We start from the raw sequence: 25,110 nt of genomic DNA, 5'->3' as shown, positions 1-25,110 counted from the left end.
GGTCACACAGACAGAAGCCCGGGCGCGGACATGCCCTGGTGGGGTCCTGACTCCTGGGCAGTCAGATCAACACCAGGGGACCAATCCGGCGCCCGGATCCGACCTGGGCCTTCCTTGCCTGATCACTTGACTGTGACAGGCTCAGGGTGCACCGCACGCAACAACAAGTGACTTACCTGCTTTGCCGGCTGGGACTTGGTCTCCTGTCCGGGCCTCAGGATGGGGGGCGGGTGCGCTCACTGGCACCCGCACAAATGAAAAAGTAGGCAGAGGAGGCCCCAGGAAGCACCTAGGCCGCACCAAGCAGTGCAGCAGGCCAGGCTCGCTCTCTCACAAGTCAGGACCGACAACGCCACGCCTTGACACCTTCAATTCACAGTAACTCGTGAAATGAAGGTGGTGCCACGCTGCCTTCTGTGGCAACAACAACATGTCACCATGTAATTTCACTGGCTCAGAAGAACATCCAATGAAAACTGCACATTCTGTGTTACTATACAGAATGTATCAAATACTGCATAGTAACAACATAATGGTAGTTTTCATTGGCTGTTTGTAACAGTTTGTTGTTCATTGCTATTGATGGCCCCTCCCAGGCCCAGCCAGCCATGGCCTGCAACCTGCAAGCACGAGAGAGCTCGAGATTAGAATGACAAATCCCAATGATTTATAATCGAAGCAAAGCGAAGTGGAAGAACAAACAAAGCAATGGCACGTGCGCTGGCCCCGCATGAGTTCCGGTGCCCAAAAAAGAGTGCCGGTGTTGGGCACCGGCAACCACCCCCACAAATTAAGCACTGGTGTTACTCCTTTTGTTCTTATTTAGGGTCACTGCTCAAAGCATTACACTTATGGAACCCCCTGTTTTTTAAGAGGCCTGAACAAGAAAGCCAGCAACTTCAGAAACAAAGAGCCACATTGTGCTGGCTACAACCCAGGACCTTCCATTTAAAAAAAATAATAATGTTTGGAGGGGGGGTGTGAAGTTTGCAAGGGAGAGCACTGGGGTCACAGCTCCGACCCCTGGCAACCCCCAAAGGACGCCCCTGGTGCCCATTTCCATTTGCATGTTTTCTTGGTGCTCCTGGTGTCTTGTCCTGCGCTAAGTCTTCTGGGTGGCGCACTAGGATGACTGTCACGCTAAAAGTCTGCTCTAGGTGTACAGCAGGTGTCTGAGCTTCTAGGGGACTTTGTCAAGGAGAGAAAAGTGTAACCATCCTTGGGGTAATGCCCTCATTGCACCCCTCTCTCCTGGACCCAGGGAACCGGCTCTCGTTTATCCTGAATGGGGAGGGGGCTGCCACACTATGTACCCGCCCTGTTGCACCACACACGTTTGACAGAGCTCAAGTCGAGGGTACATGCTGGTGGGCGGAGTCCCCACACTTTTTTCAGGAGTCCCCACGCTTTTTTCAGAGTACACCTTGTTATGCTAATTTCTGGTGACACTACATTCAATTCGTATGTAAATGAGTCCCCCACGCCTTTTTTTTTTAGGACTTGACCCACGAACATGCACATGCAAGTTCATACGTTATGCCTTTCGTGTCATATCATGTCGTGATATGTCAGGCTACTGCAGTGGTATTCAAACTGTGGGTCGCGACCCCCTAGGGGTCCGCGGGTGCATCCCAGGGGGGCCCTTAGAGCTCAGCATGAAAAAAGATTTTTTTTATTTATTTATTTATTTTTTTTTAGATTGGAAGAAATGGGCAGGGGTGGCCCACATGGGCGGGCTGAAGCATGAAACTGTCTCAGGCAACAATGAAAAAGTGGCCCACAGTTGTAAATGGATATTCATTCCTTTAGTCACAGACTGGGCCTCATTACTACTATGGCGGACCAGTAACAACGGTGCTGGTAAGCTACCGGCACCGTTGCTACCGTTCCGCCATAGTAAGAGTTGTGCTCGTGGGTGCTTGACAGCCCCCGCCAGGTCTGACCTCAGCTCGTCGGATGCACCGGCACCGTTATTAACGGTGCCGGTGCATCCGAGCTCCCCCTTCCCATTTGAGCCATATGGGGCTCAAATGGGAATGGGGATCTACCGGCACCTTCGAAAGGGCAATTATCATGTCCGCCTAACTCGGCATGACCTAGTAATTGCTCATTCGCGGGTGCCAGACCCGGATGCAACTCCAGTGGCAGCCGTGCCGGTTTTACCGGCACAGCTACCGCCAGAGTAGTTATGAAGCCCACTGTTTCAATAGTACCCAAACCCAAATTCAGCAACAATGGTCAACATTACTAACTGCATAGTGGCCCCTCACCCATTATGGAGGAGCTAAAGAGCCAGCCCAGTGAAACAGTGAGCACTCCCTCAGCTGCTTTATCCAGCTAATGGAGTGCTCCTGGGCTGGCTGAACTGTCAAAGGGAAACACTGTTTCCCTTTGACAGTTCAGTTTAGTTCCCCAGCCGCACATGCTCACTGAGCCATGCAAGTGCTGGGGCGTTTTGCTTCGCCAGCATTGCATAGCTCATTGGAAATGCTGGCTGGGGCACTGCATGTCTGTATGTCCGAGGGGGAGCTCCTGCGCCTCCTCGCACATACGGACAGAGCAGCTGGAGCAGCACCCACACACAGGCCAATGCAGAAGGTACGTTTATGTTCATTGTTTTTATTTAAACATGTGTATGGATGCATTATGAGTGAGTGTATGGTGATGGATGCTCATGTGAATGATAGAGTGATTGCTGTATGAATGTGCAGCGCCTTGCATATACACATAATCATGTTCATTGTGTTAGGACCAGTGGGGCCCAGGGGACAGGGATGGTATCTTTTTACCGGACATCTATCATTCAAAACCCTCTGCCTTGTCCACAAGGCTTTCTGGGGCCTCGGTCCAAAATACCTTCAGCTATTCCTCCGCAAATACCTCCCCTCTCGAGCTCTTCACTCCTCTACCTCCAACTCCCTCAGGGTCAGTCGTTTATCAAAGAAACGAGCTGGGGGTAGATCTCCGTCTTCGGCTGGGGCCTCCCTCTGGAACAGCGCCCTGCCACTCTAAAACTTGAGGAGAACCATCTTTCTTCCTGCACTTATCAGACCTACCCTGTCTGCTGCCTTAAACGTAGCACTTGCAAATTGCTGGCTGCACTACCACTGTTTGTTGCCTTTATTATTTATTTATTGTTATTTATCTGTTTCTCCTCTGCTTCGCACTTTCCACTTCTCCCCCCTTCCATGCACTTTTCCCCTCACACTTGCGCGTTCTCAATGTCACTGGGCCTAGTAAGATCGCTGTTTTATTCTCCTCTGTTCCCCTCCCTTGCCTTGTCACGCTCTGAAACACTTGTGTACGAGCGCGATAGAAATAAAATATCAATGCCTGCCCCCTGGACTCCCAGCAACAATTGCAAACTGTTTGGCTATTTACCCATTTTTTGTTAAAAGTATGCTCTACAATGCAACATTTTAACCTATTATTTAAAAAAAAATTCACAGGGGGAAACCCCCCCGAACCTCCCCTTAATGCCCCTCCACTTAAAAAAGATTCACCAGCCGGCACTGGCCCTCAGACTGTGTTGGGAACGGGATGGGGGAACCGAGGGACTATGGTGGGAGCACAATGGGCGGGAACCATGGGATAGTGATGGGAGCAGAGTGGGGAGAGCCCTGGGTGTGTGATGGGGTGGGGAGAGACCAGCGACTGGGTAGGAGTGGGATGAGGGAGCCCAGCGACTTTGATGGGAGCAGGTGACGGCGCGCAATATATACTGTCCATTTGGCATTTCTGGGGGGTCCCGACCTGCCCAAATTTTGCTCAGGGGGGCCCTGGCCAAAAAAGTTTGAAGACCACTGGGCTACTGGATCCTTTCCTCTGACGTATGCTGGTGGTCAGTTTAAGTGTTGCGATGTAAAAGTGTTTTGTGAGAAAGCTGACATGTCACTGGACGAGTGAGTGGCCTCAGGGCGCCAGTCACAAGAAGTTCCAGTGATGTCTTGGAGGGGCGTGGCAGCTGATGACTGATGACTGCTGATTGGCTGCGGTGTGTACCTCACCTATAATACCCAACACCAAACTGCGGAGGGAAAGACAGCAGAGGAGAGAGGGGAGCTGAAGAGAGACAGGTAAGAGCAGAGACGGGAGTGATGGGTAGGATGAGACAGGCTTAAGGAACAGAAATGGGTGATAGGAGAGACGCGCAACAAGGCAAATGTTAAACCAGGTTCAAGCGAGAGACGGGGTAAAGGGAGGCACAGGGATGAGGCCAGACTGAGGTGCACGTCTAGAGAACAGGGGAGAGGAGATGCGGGTTTCGAAGGTGACGCTGATGAGGGAAGAGACACACGTCAAGGAGAGAGAGATCACAGTAAGGGGGCGTGTGAGCGGGGCTCAGGGGAAGGGTAGCGCAACTGGAGGAAGGCACAGGGGTAATGGAGATATGTGAGCGGCAGGGGAGATCCACGCAGGGATGGTAGTGACCAGAGAGAAGTCCCAGGCCAGGAATATGTGAGGCGTTGACGCTGACCCCACGTAGAGAAACGGGTGTGAAACGTAGGGAGTGAAATAAGGAGAGACAGGCCCTTGTAATATCGTATTGGGAACCTGTTCAAAATAAGCGGGGCCATAGAGCGAGATTTGAGGCGAGAACCAAGAAGGGGCATTTAGGGAATAGACCCAGGGAGAGAGATCTGAGGCACAGAGTCAGGTAAGTACCTGAGTGGTAAACCCAGGGAGAGATGCAGTGGGAACACCCAGGTAGAGGGGTGACGGGTATGTCAGGAGACCCAGGTCAGAGGCCAGGAGGCGGTGGTGACAGGATTAACCAAGGGGAAGTGTGAAGGTATAAATTCAGGCTTTGTTCGGGCTGTTGACACCCCATTTTATAATGATGTTTGGGGCCTCACTGCCCACATTAGTCATTCCATTCTTGAGACACTAGTACAGCCCTGGTTTTCATTTTCATTCTGGGACTTGTAATTCTGTGTTTGTATTGAGGAAATCCAGGACTACAAGCCCCACAATGCAAAGTTAAAACCATGACTGTACAGGTGTCTTCCAAATGGAATGAATAATGTTTGGATGTCTGGTAAAGGAATAGGGAAGGGTGAGTATCTACAGGTTTTCACGGGACAGGTTTATTGTCAGCAGCACGGAGCAAAATAAGGCAGCCAGAGAGGAGCTGTAACACTGAAAAGCTGTTAAGCTCTCTTTGTCAGTAAGATGCGAATGTAGTGTACACTGAGTAAAACGGCAATGTCTTGAGTACGCTTCTGGATACTGCAGAGCCGGAGGGAGGTGACAGCGGGAGGACCCAGAAAAGGCAGCCTGTAGTGTGCGTGCTGCAAAGTGTACATTTAATGTACTGAATTCAAGAAGTATTTTGCTTTGTAATAAGGCTTCTAACACAGCACCAGTTGTTTGGTGTCACCTGAGTCTTGAGGGCAATTTCAACTGAAAAACTCAAAAGGCTTTGGCTCCGTCCCTAGACAAATGTGACCATGAAGCGCAGCAAAAGTTCTGAAGGGGTCCTGTGAGAGAAGTAAGGGGCATTTCCATGTCATATGTGAAAGGGAGGGCCAGGAGGTGTGGGGGGGAAATCTAGGGATACAGGGGATACAGGGGTCTAATAGGACGAGGTGCAAGGGGGCCGAGAGATGTTGGGGAAGATCAAATGAGTGGTGAGAAGGGGCACCAAGGATAAAAGCAGGAGACGGATCCAGGGTAAAATTGGAGTGAAAACCCAAGAGATGTGAGGGGTAAACCAAGGGCCAAATACAGGGGAGATAACCAAGGAGTAACATGAACAAAGAGGTTTGAGGGTTAGACTCAGGGAGGGTTTCATGTGAGATAGAGCCGTGGTGGCGGATGAGAAGTGGCCATGTAGGAATAGATATGAGGGGCGATCTCAGGAAGAGCTATAAAGGGAGACTCAGGGAGAGATGAGTGGGGGTTAACCAGGGAGAGATCTGAAAGGTGGACCCAGGGAGAGATATGAGGGGGGACCCATAGGAGGGAACAGAGGGGGTAGCCAAGGGAGAGAAGAGGGGGAGAGCCAGGGAGAGTTGTGAGGTTTGGACCCAGGAAAGGATGTGAGGGAGTGACCCAGGGATGATATGAGGCGTACCCTTAGATATATGTGAGGGGGACCAGGGGAGAGATATGAGGGTGGGCCACTAGGAGGGAGCACAAGGGGTAGCCTTGGGAGAGTAGAGGGGGAGACCCAGGTAGAGTTATGAGGTTTGGACCCAGGAAAGGATGTTAGGGAGAGACCCTGGGATGGATATGACGGCGTACCCTGCGATAGATGTGAGGGGTGCCCAGGGAGAGATATGAGGGGGAACTCAAGGAGGGAAGAGAGGGGCTGTCCCAGGCAGAGAAAAGAGGGGGAGACCCAGGGAGAGTTGTGAGGTTTGGACCCAGTAAAGGATGTGAGGGAGTGACCCAGGGATGGATATGAGGGTGTACCCTCAGATAAATGTGAGGGGAGCCGAGTGAGAGATTTGAGGGGGTACTCAAAGAGGGAAGAGAGGGGGTGTCCCATGCAGGGAAAAGCGGGGAGACCCAGGGGGAGATGTGAGGCATAGACCCAGGAAAGGATGCAAGGGGAGACCAAGTGAGAGATATTAGGCCGGTACCCCCAGAGAGATGTGAGGTTGACCCAGGGAGGAATGCAAGGGACCCTGGCACACTGAAAAATTACAATCAGTTATTTAAACCAAAATCTCATTATAATAGTGTACTTTTAAGTCTTTTAAATCTGCCAGTCTAATAAAGCCACCTCTCAGAGGTGTCCATCAATCTCAGACTGATGTTGCCCTGTGTTGGCACCAATACTGTGATGTACAAAAGTTGGCAGGCTTTGAAGGAAAGGAGGGTCAGAAAGACATTTAACATTATATGAATAACTATAATATGTGGCTAAACTAGGGTGCTTAAAGAGAAAGGTCACAGATAAGCTGTAATAATGCCCATTGAAACTTGCTGAGTGACACAGGGTGCCTGAAATAAACACAACAATGAGCACATAGACGCATAACTTGGCTTCAACCCTGATCTTCACAATGAGTTGCTGTGCATATTTTTAGAGATGTAATTTAGCCCTTAAGTGCCAAGGACAAGTATACTCGTCCTTTTTACATAGACTTCAATAATAGCTGATCAGCCGAAGGTAGCGCTGCATATTCTAATGAAGGCAACATATCATTTCAACTTCATGGCTGGAAGGGGGTCCTTTTCTTCCCTCTCCAAATTGCTGAGAGAGCACGGTTCTCCCTAACATTGGCATGTTAGCAGTCCTCCTGTGCACTTTTTATTGCTTGCACCATGAAGCGCATGAAATTCAGGAGAACACGAGCTTACGTGCATTCTTTGCACTTTGTAGTGAAATTGTAAATGCATGCGCGTGGCACGAGGCCTTTCCATTCATTCCTACGGCATTAGCCAGTTTTTACCAGTTGCTTAAAGCTGGCAGGTTCCTCAGGAATCTAATGCATATCTGCCATCACCAGAATCAGCTGCTGACAGATATGCATTGGTTTTTGAAAAGTGGAACATATATGGTGGTGGGCATGTAAGTTATGTTCTGGGTACCCACCGAGCCTGCGACAACCTTGGAAAACCCTGGAGTGACAGGTACAATCCAGGTATTAACCTTTTACTCCTGGTTTCTACCCTCCATTTACCGCACAGGGGGGTAAGAAAAGGCCCCCCAAACCTGTCCCATTGTTACAGAGGATTTTTTTTCTCAGCACTCCCAGGGTTTGCAGATAAGGAACACAGAGAATAAATGATTTGCCAAGGATCACACACTTTGCTGGGCTGCAGAAGCGGGGATTTGCACCAAGTCCGCGACTGAAGCACTTGGCCACACATTTCCCCATCTATAGGTAACGCAATTATTTGTTAAGGTTTCAGTTTGAAAAGAATAAATGATATTTGAAGAACAATGCATCTAAAAGTGCATCATCCTTACCTGAGATTATATACATCTGTTTAGAAACATGTCTAATAAAAATAGGATTATAGTTTTCATCATCATCAGATGGCTTTTAAAATACACTTAAGAATCACAACATTTACGTTTAAATTTAAATATTAATACACATCAATTGATACAGAGCGAGGAGATAAAAAGTGAGTACACAATGATAATAAAACACGTAGGGCATTATGGTTTTATCTTCATCCTGACTGGAAGATCACAGTAAAAGCCTGCAGAAGTGAATACATTTTTAAAACAGTTTTCACTGTGTGAGGAAATGGGTTTTAAAATTGTATTCACGGTGAAAGAAAATGCAAGGACCTGTAATGTCATCAACTAATCTTTATTCCACACAGCATGCAACGTTATGCTTCCCTCCCATTTATAATCCTCCAGACGCCCCCCCCCCATTCACACCTCTTAATGGACAAAAGTCCTTCCCAGGCCCCCCAGTGCTGAGCTATCAACCTCTAATCGGTCTAATGTAAGGCTTTGTAGACACAAGGTGAACCTTTAGGGGGAGCAGTTGTGCTTTCCTGCTTTGGGGTTTCCCAGGAGAAAGTGTGAACGCCGCAGTGGGACAAGGAAATACGGTACGGTGGCCACGTGACTACTGGTATTCTCCTCAAGCTTGCAGAAAACCGGCCCTCAATCCGTACATATAAGAAGTGCTGGCAAGGAGGGCCGGGTAGAGCTGGCCCATGTAAAGCACATGTTACATGCGCCTCTTATCTCTGCTATATATGACCCAATCTGCCAACATCTCTGCCCACAAGTCCCTGACATGTCTGGTCCTGTGCTATATGCTCCTCACACCTCAGTCCATCTCACCCCAATCTACCACACCTCTGCCCACATGCTCCTGGCTCCCTACACTGCCTGCTCCTGTGATATATGCCCCACACACATCCGTCCATCTCACCCCAATCTACCACACCTCCCCACACATGCCCCTGGCTCCCTACACTGCCTGCTCATGTGCTATAAGCCCCACACACCTCAGTCCATAGCACCCCGATCTACCACACCTCTGCCCACATGCCCCTGGCTCCCTACACTGCCTGCTCCTGTGATATATGCCCCACACACCTCAGTCCATCTCACCCCAATCTACCACACCTCTGCACACATGCCCCTGGCTCCCTACACTGCCTGCTCCTGTGATATATGCCCCACACACCTCAGTCCATAGCACCCCAATCCACCACACCTCTGCACACATGCCCCTGGCTCCCTTCTCTGCCTGCTCCTGTGCTATATGCCCCCCACACCTCAGTCCATAGCACTCCAATCTGCCACACCTCTGCACACATGCCCCTGGCTCCCTTCTCTGCCTGCTCCTGTGCTATATGCCCCACACACCTCAGTCCATAGCACCCCAATCTACCACACCTCAATACACATGACCCTGGCTCCCTTCTCTGCCTGCTCCTGTGCTATATGCCCCACACACCTCAGTCCATAGCACCCCAATCTGCCACACCTCTGCCCACATACCCCTGACTCCCTACACTGCCTGCTCCTGTGATATATGCCCCACAAACCTCAGTCCATCTCACCCCAATCTACAACACCTCTGCCTACATGCCCCTGGCTCCCTACACTGCCTGCTCCTGTGATATATGCCCCACACTCCTCAGTCCATAGCACCCCAATCTACTACACTCTGCACACATGCCCCTGGCTCCCTTCTCTGCCTGCTCCTGTGCTATATGCCCCCCACACCTCAGTCCATAGCACGCGAATCTACCACACCTCTGCCCACCCGCCCCTGGCTCCTTACACTGCCTGCTCCTGTGCTATATATGCTCCTCAAACCTCAGTCCATCTCACCCCAATCTACCACACCTCTGCCCACATGCCCCTGGCTCCCTACACTGCCTGCTCCAGTGATATATGCCCCACACACCTCAGTCCATCTCACCCCAATCTACCACACCTTTGCCCACATGTCCCTGGCTCCCTACACTGCCTGCTCCTGTGATATATGCCCCACACTCCTCAGTCCATAGCACCCCAATCTACTACACTCTGCACACATGCCCCTGGCTCCCTTCTCTGCCTGCTCCTGTGCTATATATGCTCCTCACACCTCAGTCCATAGCACCCCAATCCACCACACCTCTGCACACATGCCCCTGGCTCCCTTCTCTGCCTGCTCCTGTGCTATATGCCCCCCACACCTCAGTCCATAGCACTCCAATCTGCCACACCTCTGCACACATGCCCCTGGCTCCCTTCTCTGCCTGCTCCTGTGCTATATGCCCCACACACCTCAGTCCATAGCACCCCAATCTACCACACCTCAATACACATGACCCTGGCTCCCTTCTCTGCCTGCTCCTGTGCTATATGCCCCACACACCTCAGTCCATAGCACCCCAATCTGCCACACCTCTGCCCACATACCCCTGACTCCCTACACTGCCTGCTCCTGTGATATATGCCCCACAAACCTCAGTCCATCTCACCCCAATCTACAACACCTCTGCCTACATGCCCCTGGCTCCCTACACTGCCTGCTCCTGTGATATATGCCCCACACTCCTCAGTCCATAGCACCCCAATCTACTACACTCTGCACACATGCCCCTGGCTCCCTTCTCTGCCTGCTCCTGTGCTATATGCCCCCCACACCTCAGTCCATAGCACGCGAATCTACCACACCTCTGCCCACCCGCCCCTGGCTCCTTACACTGCCTGCTCCTGTGCTATATATGCTCCTCAAACCTCAGTCCATCTCACCCCAATCTACCACACCTCTGCCCACATGCCCCTGGCTCCCTACACTGCCTGCTCCAGTGATATATGCCCCACACACCTCAGTCCATCTCACCCCAATCTACCACACCTTTGCCCACATGTCCCTGGCTCCCTACACTGCCTGCTCCTGTGATATATGCCCCACACTCCTCAGTCCATAGCACCCCAATCTACTACACTCTGCACACATGCCCCTGGCTCCCTTCTCTGCCTGCTCCTGTGCTATATATGCTCCTCACACCTCAGTCCATCTCACCCCAATCTACCACACCTCTGCCCACATGCCCCTGGCTCCCTTCTCTGCCTGCTCCTGTGCTATATGCCCCACACACCTCAGTCCATCTCACCCCAATCTACCACACCTCTGCACACATGCCCCTGGCTCCCTTCTCTGCCTGCTCCTGTGCTATATGCCCCACACACCTCAGTCCAGAGCACCCCAATCTGCCACACCTCCGCACACATGCCCCTGGCTCCTTACACTGCCTGCTCCTGTGCTATATATGCTGCTCACACCTCAGTCCATCTCACCCCAATCTGCCACACCTCCGCACACATGCCCCTGGCTCCTTACACTGCCTGCTCCTGTGATATATGCCACTCACATCTTAGTCCATAGAACCCCAATCTACCACACCTCCGCACACATGCCCCTGGCTCCCTACAGTGCCTGCTTGTGTGCTATATGCTCCTCACACCTCAGTCCATCTCACCCCAATCTACCACACCTCTGCCCACATGCCCCTGGCTCCTTACACTGCCTGCTCCTGTGATATATGCCACTCACATCTTAGTCCATAGCACCCCAATCTACCACACCTCTGCACACATGCCCCTGGTTCCCTTCTCTGCCTGCTCCTGTGCTATATGCCCCACACACCTCAGTCCATAGCACCCCAATCTACCACACCTCTGCACACATGCCCCTGGCTCCCTTCTCTGCCTGCTCCTGTGCTATATGCCCCACACACCTCAGTCCATAGCACCCCAATCTACCACACCTCAATACACATGACCCTGGCTCCCTTCTCTGCCTGCTCCTGTGCTATATGCCCCACACACCTCAGTCCATAGCACCCCAATCTGCCACACCTCTGCCCACATACCCCTGACTCCCTACACTGCCTGCTCCTGTGATATATGCCCCACAAACCTCAGTCCATCTCACCCCAATCTACAACACCTCTGCCCACATGCCCCTGGCTCCCTACACTGCCTGCTCCTGTGATATATGCCCCACACTCCTCAGTCCATAGCACCCCAATCTACTACACTCTGCACACATGCCCCTGGCTCCCTTCTCTGCCTGCTCCTGTGCTATATGCCCCCCACACCTCAGTCCATAGCACGCGAATCTACCACACCTCTGCCCACCCGCCCCTGGCTCCTTACACTGCCTGCTCCTGTGCTATATATGCTCCTCAAACCTCAGTCCATCTCACCCCAATCTACCACACCTCTGCCCACATGCCCCTGGCTCCCTACACTGCCTGCTCCAGTGATATATGCCCCACACACCTCAGTCCATCTCACCCCAATCTACCACACCTTTGCCCACATGCCCCTGGCTCCCTACACTGCCTGCTCCTGTGATATATGCCCCACACTCCTCAGTCCATAGCACCCCAATCTACTACACTCTGCACACATGCCCCTGGCTCCCTTCTCTGCCTGCTCCTGTGCTATATGCCCCCCACACCTCAGTCCATAGCACCCCAATCTACCACACCTCTGCCCACATGCCCGTGGCTCCTTACACTGCCTGCTCCTGTGCTATATATGCTCCTCACACCTCAGTCCATCTCACCCCAATCTACCACACCTCTGCCCACATGCCCCTGGCTCCCTTCTCTGCCTGCTCCTGTGCTATATGCCCCACACACCTCAGTCCATCTCACCCCAATCTACCACACCTCTGCACACATGCCCCTGGCTCCCTTCTCTGCCTGCTCCTGTGCTATATGCCCCACACACCTCAGTCCATAGCACCCCAATCTACCACACCTCTGCACACATGCCCCTGGCTCCCGTCTCTGCCTGCTCCTGTGCTATATGCCCCACACACCTCAGTCCAGAGCACCCCAATCTGCCACACCTCCGCACACATGCCCCTGGCTCCTTACACTGCCTGCTCCTGTGCTATATATGCTGCTCACACCTCAGTCCATCTCACCCCAATCTGCCACACCTCCGCACACATGCCCCTGGCTCCTTACACTGCCTGCTCCTGTGATATATGCCACTCACATCTTAGTCCATAGAACCCCAATCTACCACACCTCCGCACACATGCCCCTGGCTCCCTACTGTGCCTGCTTGTGTGCTATATGCTCCTCACACCTCAGTCCATCTCACCCCAATCTACCACACCTCTGCCCACATGCCCCTGGCTCCTTACACTGCCTGCTCCTGTGATATATGCCACTCACATCTTAGTCCATAGCACCCCAATCTACCACACCTCTGCACACATGCCCCTGGTTCCCTTCTCTGCCTGCTCCTGTGCTATATGCCCCACACACCTCAGTCCATAGCACCCCAATCTACCACACCTCTGCACACATGCCCCTGGCTCCCTTCTCTGCCTGCTCCTGTGCTATATGCCCCACACACCTCAGTCCACAGCACCCCAATCTAACACACCTCCGCACACATGCCCCTGGCTCCCTGCACTGCCTGCTCGTGTGCTATAAGCCCCTCACATATCAGTCCATAGCACCCCAATCTACCACACCTCTGCCCACATGCCCCTGGCTCCTTATACTGCCTGCTCCTGTGATATATGCCACTCACATCTTAGTCCATAGAACCCCAATCTACCACACCTCCGCACACATGCCCCTGGCTCCCTACAGTGCCTGCTTGTGTGCTATATGCTCCTCACAACTCAGTCCATAGCACCCCAATCTACCACACCTCCGCACACATGCCCCAGCCTCCCTACACTGCTTGCTCCATTGCTATATACCCCTCACATCTCTGTTTATGGAGCCCATTGCACCCATGCCCCAGGCTCCTCCCACTGACCGTCCGTGCGTGCAGAGTACCGTGGTTCGGGGAGGTAATAACTGTGATCGGTCGAGGTGCCTGGAGGCATCACACACCTTTCTCCAGGCGACTTCCTGATTATCTCTGGCGGCAAAAACAGTACACCACGTTTTAATTGTCATTATTTGCAGCACTGTTTGCAATTTCCAGCAACACGTGTCGCAAATCTGCACAGCATGAAAGCACGCCTTCTAACTCACTCGGACCCGAATGGCCTCCAAGCGCTATGGGTTGGGCCCAAAAATGGCAGCCTACAAATATTCTGCATAGGAGGTATATTTGTCCACACATATTCGGAAAATGCAGCAAGCACTGCCAACAATAGCATACATTAGCCTACAGTAAATGCAAGGCCAGCCAGCTGCGTGTCGACTGACAGGTGTTGCCGGCTGTCGTGCACCGCTAGCTGAACCGCTCCTTATTTAATCACAAGATTTGTAATTACCTGATTGTTTTACTGCCCCATATTATTTCCCTTTTCTTTGAGCTGTTGAGTTACTTTCTTTTACTCTCATGTTCTTTGTTATATGCCTTTGCGTGTAATGCAATCTACGTGACGTCAGGTGGTCTTGTGTAGCGCCCCTCTGCCACGTCGCTGCGCTATGGAGGTCGGGACTGTTAGACGTATAGGCAGATGGGAAACCTGTGATGTTGTGGGTCGCAGGTAGGGAGTACCAGGTACCTGAGTGCTGGTCTAGTTCAGTGGGTTTGGCGGTGATACCTGGGCATGCGTTTATCCGGAGGGAGAGACGAATATCTGGAGGTTACAGCGCTCTGGGCCTGGGTTAGCTGCTATGGTGGGGAGGGGAGAGAGATAAACAGGTGAATTTCGGCATAGCTCAATTAGTGCTGAAGGGGTGGCTGATAGGCCTGAGGTAGTAGTCGTGCAGGGTTGGCGGTGTGTCAAATAGGTAGTTTTCCACCTCTGAGCTCCCAAAATCCCCCTCCTCCTCACCTGAGCTGATGTCTTTCTCTGGAGTCTTCTTCTTCTTTCTCCGCAAGCTTCCCTTTTGTTTATGAAGATATGGCCTGCCACGAGAGGAAGCCACCTTCACTGCCTAGTGGAGTAGCAGTCAGCTGGCCCCTCTCGGGACGGCCCAGAAGAAGGGGTAAAAGCCGGAAGGCACACAGAAACCCTCAGCAGAATGAGTAGAGCTGTGAGGTCTGCTTTGCTGTAGTTCCTTAATATCCAATGCACGAGACAATGGCAGGTACATCAACCAGCCGCCTACCATTCCGATCTGATGGAAGGTGGGTTCTGGTGGGAGGTAAGCCGGACCAAGAACTCTGGCTTGGAGAAGACTGAGCGCAGTCTCCTAATGATCACAAGAAGTATTGGACAAGGTAAGAGCCGGAGCGAGAGAGAGAACGCTCCTATGGAATGCGAGGGCTGGAACAGATACTGAACAAGAGCAGATGCCGGAGAGAAAGGAGACTGGCGCACAAACGAGACCACAGTGCTGAAAAGACAGAGGGATCCAGGAAACAGAGAGACAGGCTGCTAAGAGAGAGCAGGAGAAACACAAGAAGAGGGCAGCTGAGACCGGGAGGCAACAAAGAGAGCTGCAAGATAGCGGACAGGGGAGACGGGAGAGAGAGACAAGAGAAGCGGTGACCATCAGAAAGAAGCTGCAGCGAGACATGGGAGAGAGAGAAAGAGCAAAGGATGTGCGGTGCACGAACAAGAAGGAAAAAGTACTCACTAGTGTCAGAACCCGAAAAGGACTACCACAGTAGAGGGTTGCAACGCGCCGACTGCAGGGAGGAAAGGAATCAAGTACCTCCCGGCGGCGGCCATGTTGCAAACCACTAGATCGCTAACAGAAGCGGAAAAGAAACGTAACGGCACAAACAATGGCCGCGGACACGTCAGCGTTGCCTCAGGCACCAGCTCCCTCGGTGCAGGACACAGTGCAGGTGTGTGCTGTAAGGTGGTAGAAGATTTTAGTGGAGAGTCAGTCTTGGAGGAGAGGAATTGTGCGTGGCATCCAGTATTGAGGTAATTAGCAGCATGCAGGGGCATTATTAGGTTGGCCTGTTTGATGTTTGTTGTACTATTTCTTCAATTTCATTTTGGTTTTGTGGGCTCTAACCCAAGTGGGTCTGTTTTCCAATAGTCTTCGTGGTCAGTTGCGTGTGGGTTTTAGTTCTGGGGGAATAGTTGTAGGGAGTGCCTTCCATTGAGTCAAAGGAGGTAGGGGTATGGTTGGACTTTTGCACAGACCTCAGACAGTGGTGGCAACCATACCACAAAAGAGACAAGGTGCTTGCTGAGACTAGAACCCAGGCAGTGGCGAAGATCAGAAGAGAGAGCTTGACCAGCTTGTTGAAAGCTATACCTCAGGTAATAGTAATTGTTTATTTATACAGAGCTTATACACAGGTGGAGTGTTTCAAAGTGCTTCAAGGCGGGAAGGGAATAAGGAAATACAGTAGTCATTATTAGGCCTTGAAGTTTCTGAATGATCTAAACATAAAACTACCATACTAGGCTTGACAGTGTTTATCCCAGTGCAAGTGCATTAAGTGTTACAGTTTCGATCCAGCAAGGTTGGGGGAATTGAAAAAAGGTGGGGGGCACGGCAGACGAACTTAGTAGTCCAATACATTTAGGTAAAGCATGTGTATAGACAGAGGTGCGAGGAAGAGGGGTTGGTGTGGAAAATACGCGTCCAGTCACAACAGGGCCCTGGGTTAAGTGCAGAGAGGTTGCCTCACTCAGAGAGTGTAAGCAGAAAGTGCAGTAATGCTGAGCATAGTGCAGTGGCTGGGAGGCAAGTGCAAAGACTGGGGGTGAGGGCTGGGAACCGTAAGGCTCATGAGGTGAACCAGGCAACCAGTCAGCAAAAGCTGAACTGAGTAAGGGAGCAGAAGGAGGAAGGAGCATATGGTGGGGTGCTTTCAAAGGGGGGCCCAAGAGATGTTGGTGCAGAAGGGGGAGTGGAAGAGAGTGAGGACAGGATGTTCTGTGTTTTGGTGGTGAAATGTGCATCCAAGGCTGAGCAAAGGGCCTGGGTGGGTGCAGTGGAGGATGCGGCTGCAGAAGGGTTGACCAGCTCCCTGCAGAGTCTATATTGTCTTTGAAGAAGGCTGAGGGCTAGTTTGTCATAGTGTGCACCTGAAGATCCCCATTTCCGTTCTGCTGCTCTGCACTTGCGTTTAAGGGCAGCCAGATCGGAATGATACCAAGAGTTGCACTTTTTGGCAGGCTTCAGTCGGACCCTCATGACAGGAGCAAGAATGTCAAGAGTGTTGGAGATGGAACGTTGATAATTAGGGAGTGCTATATCAGGGTGTGATTCAGCCACAGGAGTAGAAGGAGGAGAGGAGGTGGAGGGAAAGGCAGACACCGACACTCTTTTCATGGGTCGTATGACCTTGAAAGCAGGAGTTAGTGTAGGGTGTGCCATTGCAAAAGGAGTAGAGAGCTTCAAGTGAGAAGAGAGAAGAGAATGATCAGTCCATGATAGTGGTGTATTGAGAGGAATATGGAGTGGGATGTCTGTGGAGATTAGAGCATGCAAGGTGTGGCTAACAGTGTGCGCTGGACAAGAGGGCAGGCTGTCACAACCCTCACCCCAGACCGCCCACTGGCAAGCCCACTTGCCTGGTGGGATCAGGGCTCGGGTCTCCATTAAGGCCCTGAAGGCCTGGCACGCACTCCCAAGGCTCTCTTCGGGCTAGTCCTGGCGCCTATGGCACCAGGCTCATACACCTTGAAGAACATGAGCAAAGCTTGAGAAATGCTTTTCTGAAGTGGAATTCCTTGGTTTTATCCTCACTTCAGGAGGCATCAGACTGGATGTGCACAAGGTAGACGCCATTTTGAAATGGCCATCACTGACGTCTCTTAAAGGGATTCAAAGCATGCTTGGCTTTGCGAACTTGTACCGCCGGTTCATCCCAGACTTTTCTCAGATTGTACACCCGATCACAGTTCTATTACGAAAAAATAACAAAAAGTTTATTTGGACCGAAGAAGCAGAAAAAGCTTTTCAAGAACTCAGACAAGGGTTCACTTCTGCTCCAATCCTGTGACACCCTCGTCCAGACCTTCCTTATGTCGTAGAAACTGATGCTTCCAGTATGGCAATGGGGGCTGTCCTTTCACAGAGAGACCCTGAAACTGGCCAGCTACATCCTGTGGCCTTCTGGTCGAAACAGTTCTTACCTCCGGAGATCAATAATGCCATCACCGACAAAGAACTCCTGGCCATCAAATCTGCCTTTAAGGCCTGGTGACCCTACCTCCTGGAGGCCAGACACACTATTACAGTAATCACGGACCATCGAAACTTGCAATATCTAAAAACAGTAAAGGCCCAGTCCTCGCAGCAACTGCGGTGGGTTCTTTTCTTCGATGAATATGATTATGTAATCACGTTTCGGCCAGGCATCCAAAATGGAAAGGCTGATGCCTTATTCCGCATGGGCATTGATGAAATGGTGTATACAGCTCCAGATCCAGTACCCATTATACCTGAAGACAAACTCTTGGGTCTCACGGCAGCCTTAACACAAACAGAACTCCAAAACGAAATTCAACGAGCAATGAACCCTGATGCTTTACTTGCATGGCATACTCAGAGAGAACAATACTCCATCAAGGACCACTTGCCCTTTTTTAGGGACCGTTTATATGTACCCAAGAAAGAACTACAACAACAAATTATTTCAGGTTATCATGATTCACTGATGGAAGGTCACCCTGGAATCACCAAAACCCTAGCCAAGGTGAAACAGAACTTTTGGTGGCCTACCTGGCGTAAGGACATCATCCAATGTGTTCAGTCCTGTGGTATATGTGCACAAAATAAACAGCAAAAACAGAAACCAATTGGTCTCCTACAACCATTGGACATTCCTCCTGCTCCTTGGCACACCCTTTCCCTTGACTTCATCAGTGACCTGCCTCCCAGTCAAGGGTTCAGCACCATCCTAGTAGCCGTTGACTTGTTCTTAAAAATGGCACACTTCATTCCTCTCAAGGGTCTCCCAGATGCATCCAGACGCATCCAGTTTAGCAAAAGTGTTCCCGGAAGGCATTGTTAAACTACATGGCTTCCCATTAGTTCTGGTCTCTGATCGAGGCAGCCAGTTTGTGTCCAACTTCTGGAAGAAGTGTTGTGCAATGGTGTAAATCGACGTCCGACTATCCACCAGTCACCATCCCCAAACGGACGACCAAACTGAGAGGACCAATCATACTCTCCAGCATTACTTTCGGTGAATGCTGCACCACGAGTAAAGGAATTGGAAGGACTTACTATGGATAGCAGAATATGCAAGTAACAATTCCTTGCATTCTCGCACCAGACAAACGCCCTTCTACACCCTTTATGGCAGACACCCACACACCTCCGAACTAGAACCTCTAGCCAGCTTGGAAATGCCAGCAATGAAGACTCTTCACACAACCATCTCTCAGGCTTTTAAAAAGGTGAAAGGACATCTCACTCAGGCCAAGGACAGATAAAAGAAATTCACCGATCAACACCGAAGAAGAGCGCCTGACTATCAAGTACAGGACAAGGTTTGGTTACCCGCCAGATTTGTACCCATCAAGGGAACCCAGACCTTTCGTCCTTGATATTTAGGACCCTATACCATCAAGGTGATCATCAACCCAGCAGCCGTCAAACTAGAATTACCACCTAATCTGCAAATCCACCCTGTATTCCATGTCTCACTCTTGAAACCGGTGCAACCCGGTACACAGGTTATGACACCACCAAAACCCATGCTTGTTGATGGAGAACCAGAATTCCAAATTATACTTTCTCGTTGATTGGAAGGGGTATGGACCTCAAGATAAATCCCGGAAGCCCAGTGAAAACATCCATGCACCACGTCTGATCAAGAAGGTTCATCAGAACTTTCCAACTAAACATGGGCCAGACAGAAGGACCACCATAGGAGGGGCCTTGGGGGGGAGTGCTGTCACAACCCTCACCCCAGACCCCCACTGGTAAGCCCACTTGCCAGGTGGGATCAAGGCTTCTGTCTCCATTAAGGCCCTGAAGGCCTGGCACCCACTCCCAAGTGTCTCTTGGGCCCAGTCCTGGCGCCTGTAGTGCCAGGCTCATACACCTTGAAGAACATGTGTGCAGGGGAACTACTTTTTCATTTGAGGCCTGCAGCCAACATGGAGGCACCCAGATAGCTTGGTTCCCAGGAACCAAGCTATGTGGTATAGGATTTTGGGTGTGGTGGCCTAGGGACTACTTTACCTGGACTACTTTGTTGAGCCTATTTAAACCACACCCGAACAAGAAAGCACGGTTCGCGTTACTTTGCAGACTGCAACGTGACGCTCACCATGTCCTGTGATCCCCATGAGCCTTAGAGAAGCGAACCTGCAGAGGAGACAAAAGGGACATCGTTAGCAGCATCTTACCTGCAATCTCCATCCGATTATCCGCTCTCAGCTCCAGTGAACAGCTTCCTCTGGATTCCGCATACCATCCAAACCGAAAGACCTGAAAGAGGAGAGGAGAGGACAATATCAGAGACGGCATATTTGGGATTGCTAAATCACAAACAGCACAAGAAGCTTACCTGGCTGGTCGCCTCCCAGTCGGCACCACTCCGGAGTTCCACACACGCTGGAGAAGCACCACAACCTGTAAGGAAGGAAGAAAACAGGTTAGCAAAGGCAAGACAAGGCAGCGCTGCGCATAGCGCTTACTTACCGCATCATAGCGCACATCACACGCCATCATTTACCGGTGAGGGCCAACTCAGCCAGTTCGCCACACTGAAGCTCTGCACACCTAGGGTAGAAAAAAGACATTATTAAACAAAGAAAGGCATGTATGAATAACAACGCCATACAGAACTGCTTCAATAAGATCTACCTGAAAGACACCTAAGTGGCAAGTGCCAGTGAAGTAACTTGGCCGCACACTCCCACAGAAGACAATGCGCCCCTGCCAAGAAGGCAGGACGGAGAGCATGCCTAATTCCACAACAAGTTGAGGAGAAGGCCCAAAGGGGCTAAGTCACGCGGGGTGGTGGGAGGATACTTACCTCAGTCGGCTTGTCCTGGACACAGCCCTCCTGTATTTTCAGGCAGAACATCCTCCCTAGACAACATCTGAGAAAACTGGGAAGAAGGTACCAGCAACCAACCCAGGCTGCGTGGGGTCCCTGTGGCTACCAGGTGAGCGTAACAAGATGGAAAGATCAAGGGAGTCACACAGGTTGCGGCAAGGTCCAGAGGAGTCCAGAGAGTCAAGATGGATTTTAACACCCCCAGCAGAAGGAGTTGGGAAGAGGCGGAGAGGAGAGAAGAGTTCAGGTCAGCCCATTCTGAGAGGAAGAGGGTAGAATGGCCCGGCGGCCGATAGAAGACGGCCAGAGGAAGAGAGGAGACAGGGAAGAGAGAGAGCCTGCAGACCAGGCTTTCAAAGGAGGAGTAGACCTCAGTGGGAATAATGGAAACAGGGATCCACTCAGGAAAGATCAAGGCTACCCCACCTCCTAGCCTGTTGGGCTTGGGCATAGAGACACAATTTCTGACAGAACTGCCCTTAAATCATCTCTCAGTAAGAGCATGAACATCAAGGTCCAGGAGTTCAAGGAGGTGGCATATGTCAGAGGAGTGCTTGACAGCAGAGCGAGAGTTTAGTGTGGCAATATGGAGCAGGTTGCCACTTTTGAAGGACGTATGGAGGGAGGGTGCACGGGACGGAGGTTCCCCCATAAGCGAAAAGAGGAACTGATGGGAGCCAGATAGAGAGAGAGACAGAGAGAGAGAGAGAGAGAGAGAGAGAGAGAGAGAGAGAGAGAGAGAGAGAGAGAGAGAGAGAGAGAGAGACCTTGCTGGGAACTACCCGCAGCTGATGGATAACAATATCTAAGCTTGACAGTTACCCTAAGCAGAAGGGGAACTACCACTTACTTGCAAGTGTGTTGAATGTATCATTGTCACCCATGAGAGTGACATGCAGCTGGAGAATGAGAACATTTATGCCTAACAATGAAAATAAGCTGGGGCTTTTTATTGTTGAGAGCGTGGACCTAGCTTGAGAGCAGCAGAGCGCTGTACAGAGTGTGGGCAGCCAGCAATTGGGCGAGCATCTTTTAACAGTAGTGCATTACTATGAGGTTTGTGCATTGGTGTGTGTGTGTCCATTGGAATTAGTCTTTGGTCAAGTATTGTTGAAAGAGGCATGTTTTGAGAGATTTCCAGAGGGTGGGTGCATGACAAGAGAAAGATTGTCTGTTGGTCCTCTCTTTTCAGAGAAGTTGCAATTCAAGCCAGTTGGTCGATTCTTTGCACACAGAGCATGTGCTACTAGATACGTGGGGCTTAGCAGCCGGGTACACTGTTGTGCTGCTCGTGACTGCTTTGTAGTTGATACATGCAGTCTTGAACAGTATCCTGGCTTGGAGTGGATGCCAGTATAGTTCACATAGAATGGGGGGATTGGGCAGGCCAAATGTCTGCTAGTGGCAGATCACTAGCCTAAGTGTGTGGGGGGGGGGCAATGCTTGCTTGTAGGAGATTTACAAGAACTCAGTTGGAATAAATCCCGAGGTATTTAAACTGAATAAGTGAGCCAAGCTTTGCACTGTGGCTGCAAGAGACTATTTAGATCTTTAGTAAAGTGACCCAGGGAGGATTAGCATTCCTATAGTTGAAATCTAGAGAGAGTTTGAGTTGGACAATTCTCATCCCATTTATAAGTGTGATCCATTTAATTTCTAGTACAACTTCACTACCACGGATATGCCATTTACAACCTCATCCTGATAAAATGCATAAAGGTGATTTACTTTCACTACTGAGCTGTGTGTTCCCTTGATTGGTACCTCACAGCCAACGGACCCCACTCTGAACTCCTCCCTCTCGACCTCTGACTTTGCCTCTTACTTCCCTTCTAAAATAGATCCTCTGCACTACTCATTTTGCATTGCTTCTCCCTCTTCCTTCTTTTCTTCATTGCCTTACACTGCTCCTCTTCCCTTTCTTGCTTTGCCATCCTTGCTGAGGTTTTTCTTATGCTCTTGATTCAGCGTGATCTACCGCTGCCCCTTGACCATTTCCCATCTGCTCTCATCCGTTCAGTGTATCCTTGTTTGCTTCCTTACTTGACCTCTCTGTTTACCTCTTTGCTCTCTTCTGGTCTCTTTTTCTTTTCCGTTTATGCTACTATCCTGCCAATTCCTATGAAACCTCCCTTGATCCATCTCTTCCCTCAAATTATCAGCAAATTTATATTTCCACCTTTCCTCTCAAAGGTTTTTGAATGTGTCATCTATACCCAACTAGCACTCTCTCTTGATTCAATCTCACCTTTTCCTCCACTTCATCGTGGTTTCTGCCCTTATCACTCTACTGAAACCTCTCACCTACATGTCACAAATGTCCTCATGTCTTCTTGTCATGCTCATCAATCTCTTTTCTTGTTCTCTTCTACTGGCCTGAGTCCTGTGATAGAGTGGGTCACGATACTCTTTGTTCTTCCTTTGGCAATTCTGGTTCTATTCTCTCTTGGTTTTCTTCCTTCTGTTGCCATCCCTCCTGTGCTGTGCTCTTTGCTGGTGATTGTTATTGAGAGGACTAGATGCCTCTCTGTTTTTCTCTAAATCATGTCCCCTTGGTTTGAATCCCTCTTTCTGCTAGCTGTTCCTTGTTGTCCCTTTGCTTAAACCCGTTGTCACTAACTTTTCCTTCCTCCGCACCCACAAGCCTTTATCTGGACTTCCCTATTATCTATACTTCGCACCCACTCTTTCTTCTTTCTCCCAAATCCCACCTCCTCTCTACTCCCAATTGCAAAGACCATGTGGTTGGCCCTTTTTTCTTAGTTGGATACCTGTTGGCCCCCTTTTGGTAATACATTCTGTGCAGACCTTAGGTGCAAGCATTTTATGAAGATAAATAAATAAATAAGCAAATAAATAAGTAAACCTATACAAAGATACAATGAGAATGAAATAGACAAGAGTGAGCAGAGGTGATCCCCAAAACATTTGCTGCTGCACTGAAGAGCCAATAACCTCTATCGAGTCTGCATCATCCACTGAGGAGTAGTTTATCTGTGTCCACGCCACCAAAGGACTCCTCAAGGACACAGGGCGAATTGCCCCAGGTGACAGATTACCATTCATGGAGTGTGAGTATGAGCCATAATTGACAGTGGTGATCAGCTGGCATATTTCCTGTTCATAAATTCAACTTGTGGTCACCAAAGCCTCACGTCCCTCATAAATTGGTTAAGATTTTCACTTTCAGCAGTACCGCTCCAGACCCTGCTGCAGGCAGAGACTTACTGTTCACTTCCTGTGAAGAGCTGGTCCTCCACAGGATTGCATTCACATTTTCTGTTTTCAATAAAATTGATCAGATCATATTGAATATTGATTCTAAATTGATCTCAACTCCACCCCCCTCAACTTTTGACTTCGATTCCACAGCCTGGGTAAAGCCCTCTCTTTTGGAGTTTAATTTCTCACCAGTGGGAAAATAAATTATTGAGAAGCTTCTTTGTGCCCTCAAATCCACCAATTTTAGGTATTATTCTATCCCAGCATATCTAACCAAACAGCATGCAGAAGCATTAAGCAAACTTATCCAGAGGTTTGTAAATGCATCACTTACTCAATGCTATGTACCAGAGGTATTAAAGAAGTCATATTTTATGCCACTGCTGAAAAAACTCACCCTGGACCATGACGTTCTCGTGAACTATCGCCCGATTGTAGGGTTATTATGGCCAACATAATCCTTGAGAAAGTCATACCCACGCAACTCCAGGACCATCTAGAAGTTAATAATAGTCTATATAAGCATCAGTCCGACTTTGTGCCGGGTCATTGGACGAAGTCTGCGCTGTTTACGGTCTGGGATGACCTGCTCGAAAATGCCGACAATGGGGACATCAGTATACTTGTCATGCTTGATTTGTCGACAGCTTTCGATATGGTGGATTTTAACATTATTGGTGCTAGACTAATTTCCCTGGCACAGGCCTCTGATAAAGTGTTGAGATGGTTTCACTCTTTTTTAACTAATCGTTTGCAACAGCTGAAATTGGGTCCTTTTCTTTCTGAAATGCTGACAATTCCCCGTGAAGTGGTACAGGGCTAATCTCTGTCAGCTGTATTGTTCAAACTTTACATGTGCTCTCTGCTAAAAAATGTGCTCAGTTTGATCTTCAGTATCACTCTTGTGCAGATGATATGCAGATCTTTGTTAGTTTAAGGCAACCGGTAGAGGCATCTAGGTGTATCCTGAAATGTGCAGAGAAAATCTGAATGTGGATTCTTGAGAATAAGCTCCAGTTGAATCCTACCAAGACAGAAATGATTGCCTTTGGATGAAAAAAGAATCGAGAAACTCTTTTCCCAATAGTTCC

At 50.1% G+C, this 25,110-nt stretch overlaps 1 protein-coding gene across 1 annotated transcript in view; it reads left to right on the top strand.

The window, feature by feature from the left end:
- The first annotated feature begins 4,036 nt into the window (after nucleotides 1–4,036).
- LOC138503227 (mucin-2-like) overlaps nucleotides 4,037–25,110 on the top strand; it is a 102,065-nt gene continuing 80,991 nt past the window's right edge. Inside the window, exon 1 of the mRNA XM_069622813.1 lies at nucleotides 4,037–4,076. The gene's annotated coding sequence lies outside the window, so the exon portion shown is untranslated. The remainder of the gene's footprint in view (nucleotides 4,077–25,110) is intronic.

The sequence above is a fragment of the Ambystoma mexicanum genome, chromosome 11 (genome assembly GCF_040938575.1).
Source record: "Ambystoma mexicanum isolate Mex_15411 chromosome 11, UKY_AmexF1_1, whole genome shotgun sequence".
NCBI lineage: Eukaryota > Metazoa > Chordata > Amphibia > Caudata > Ambystomatidae > Ambystoma > Ambystoma mexicanum.
Note: the sequence above shows the minus strand (reverse complement) of the source record. Positions and strands in the feature narration are given on the sequence as shown.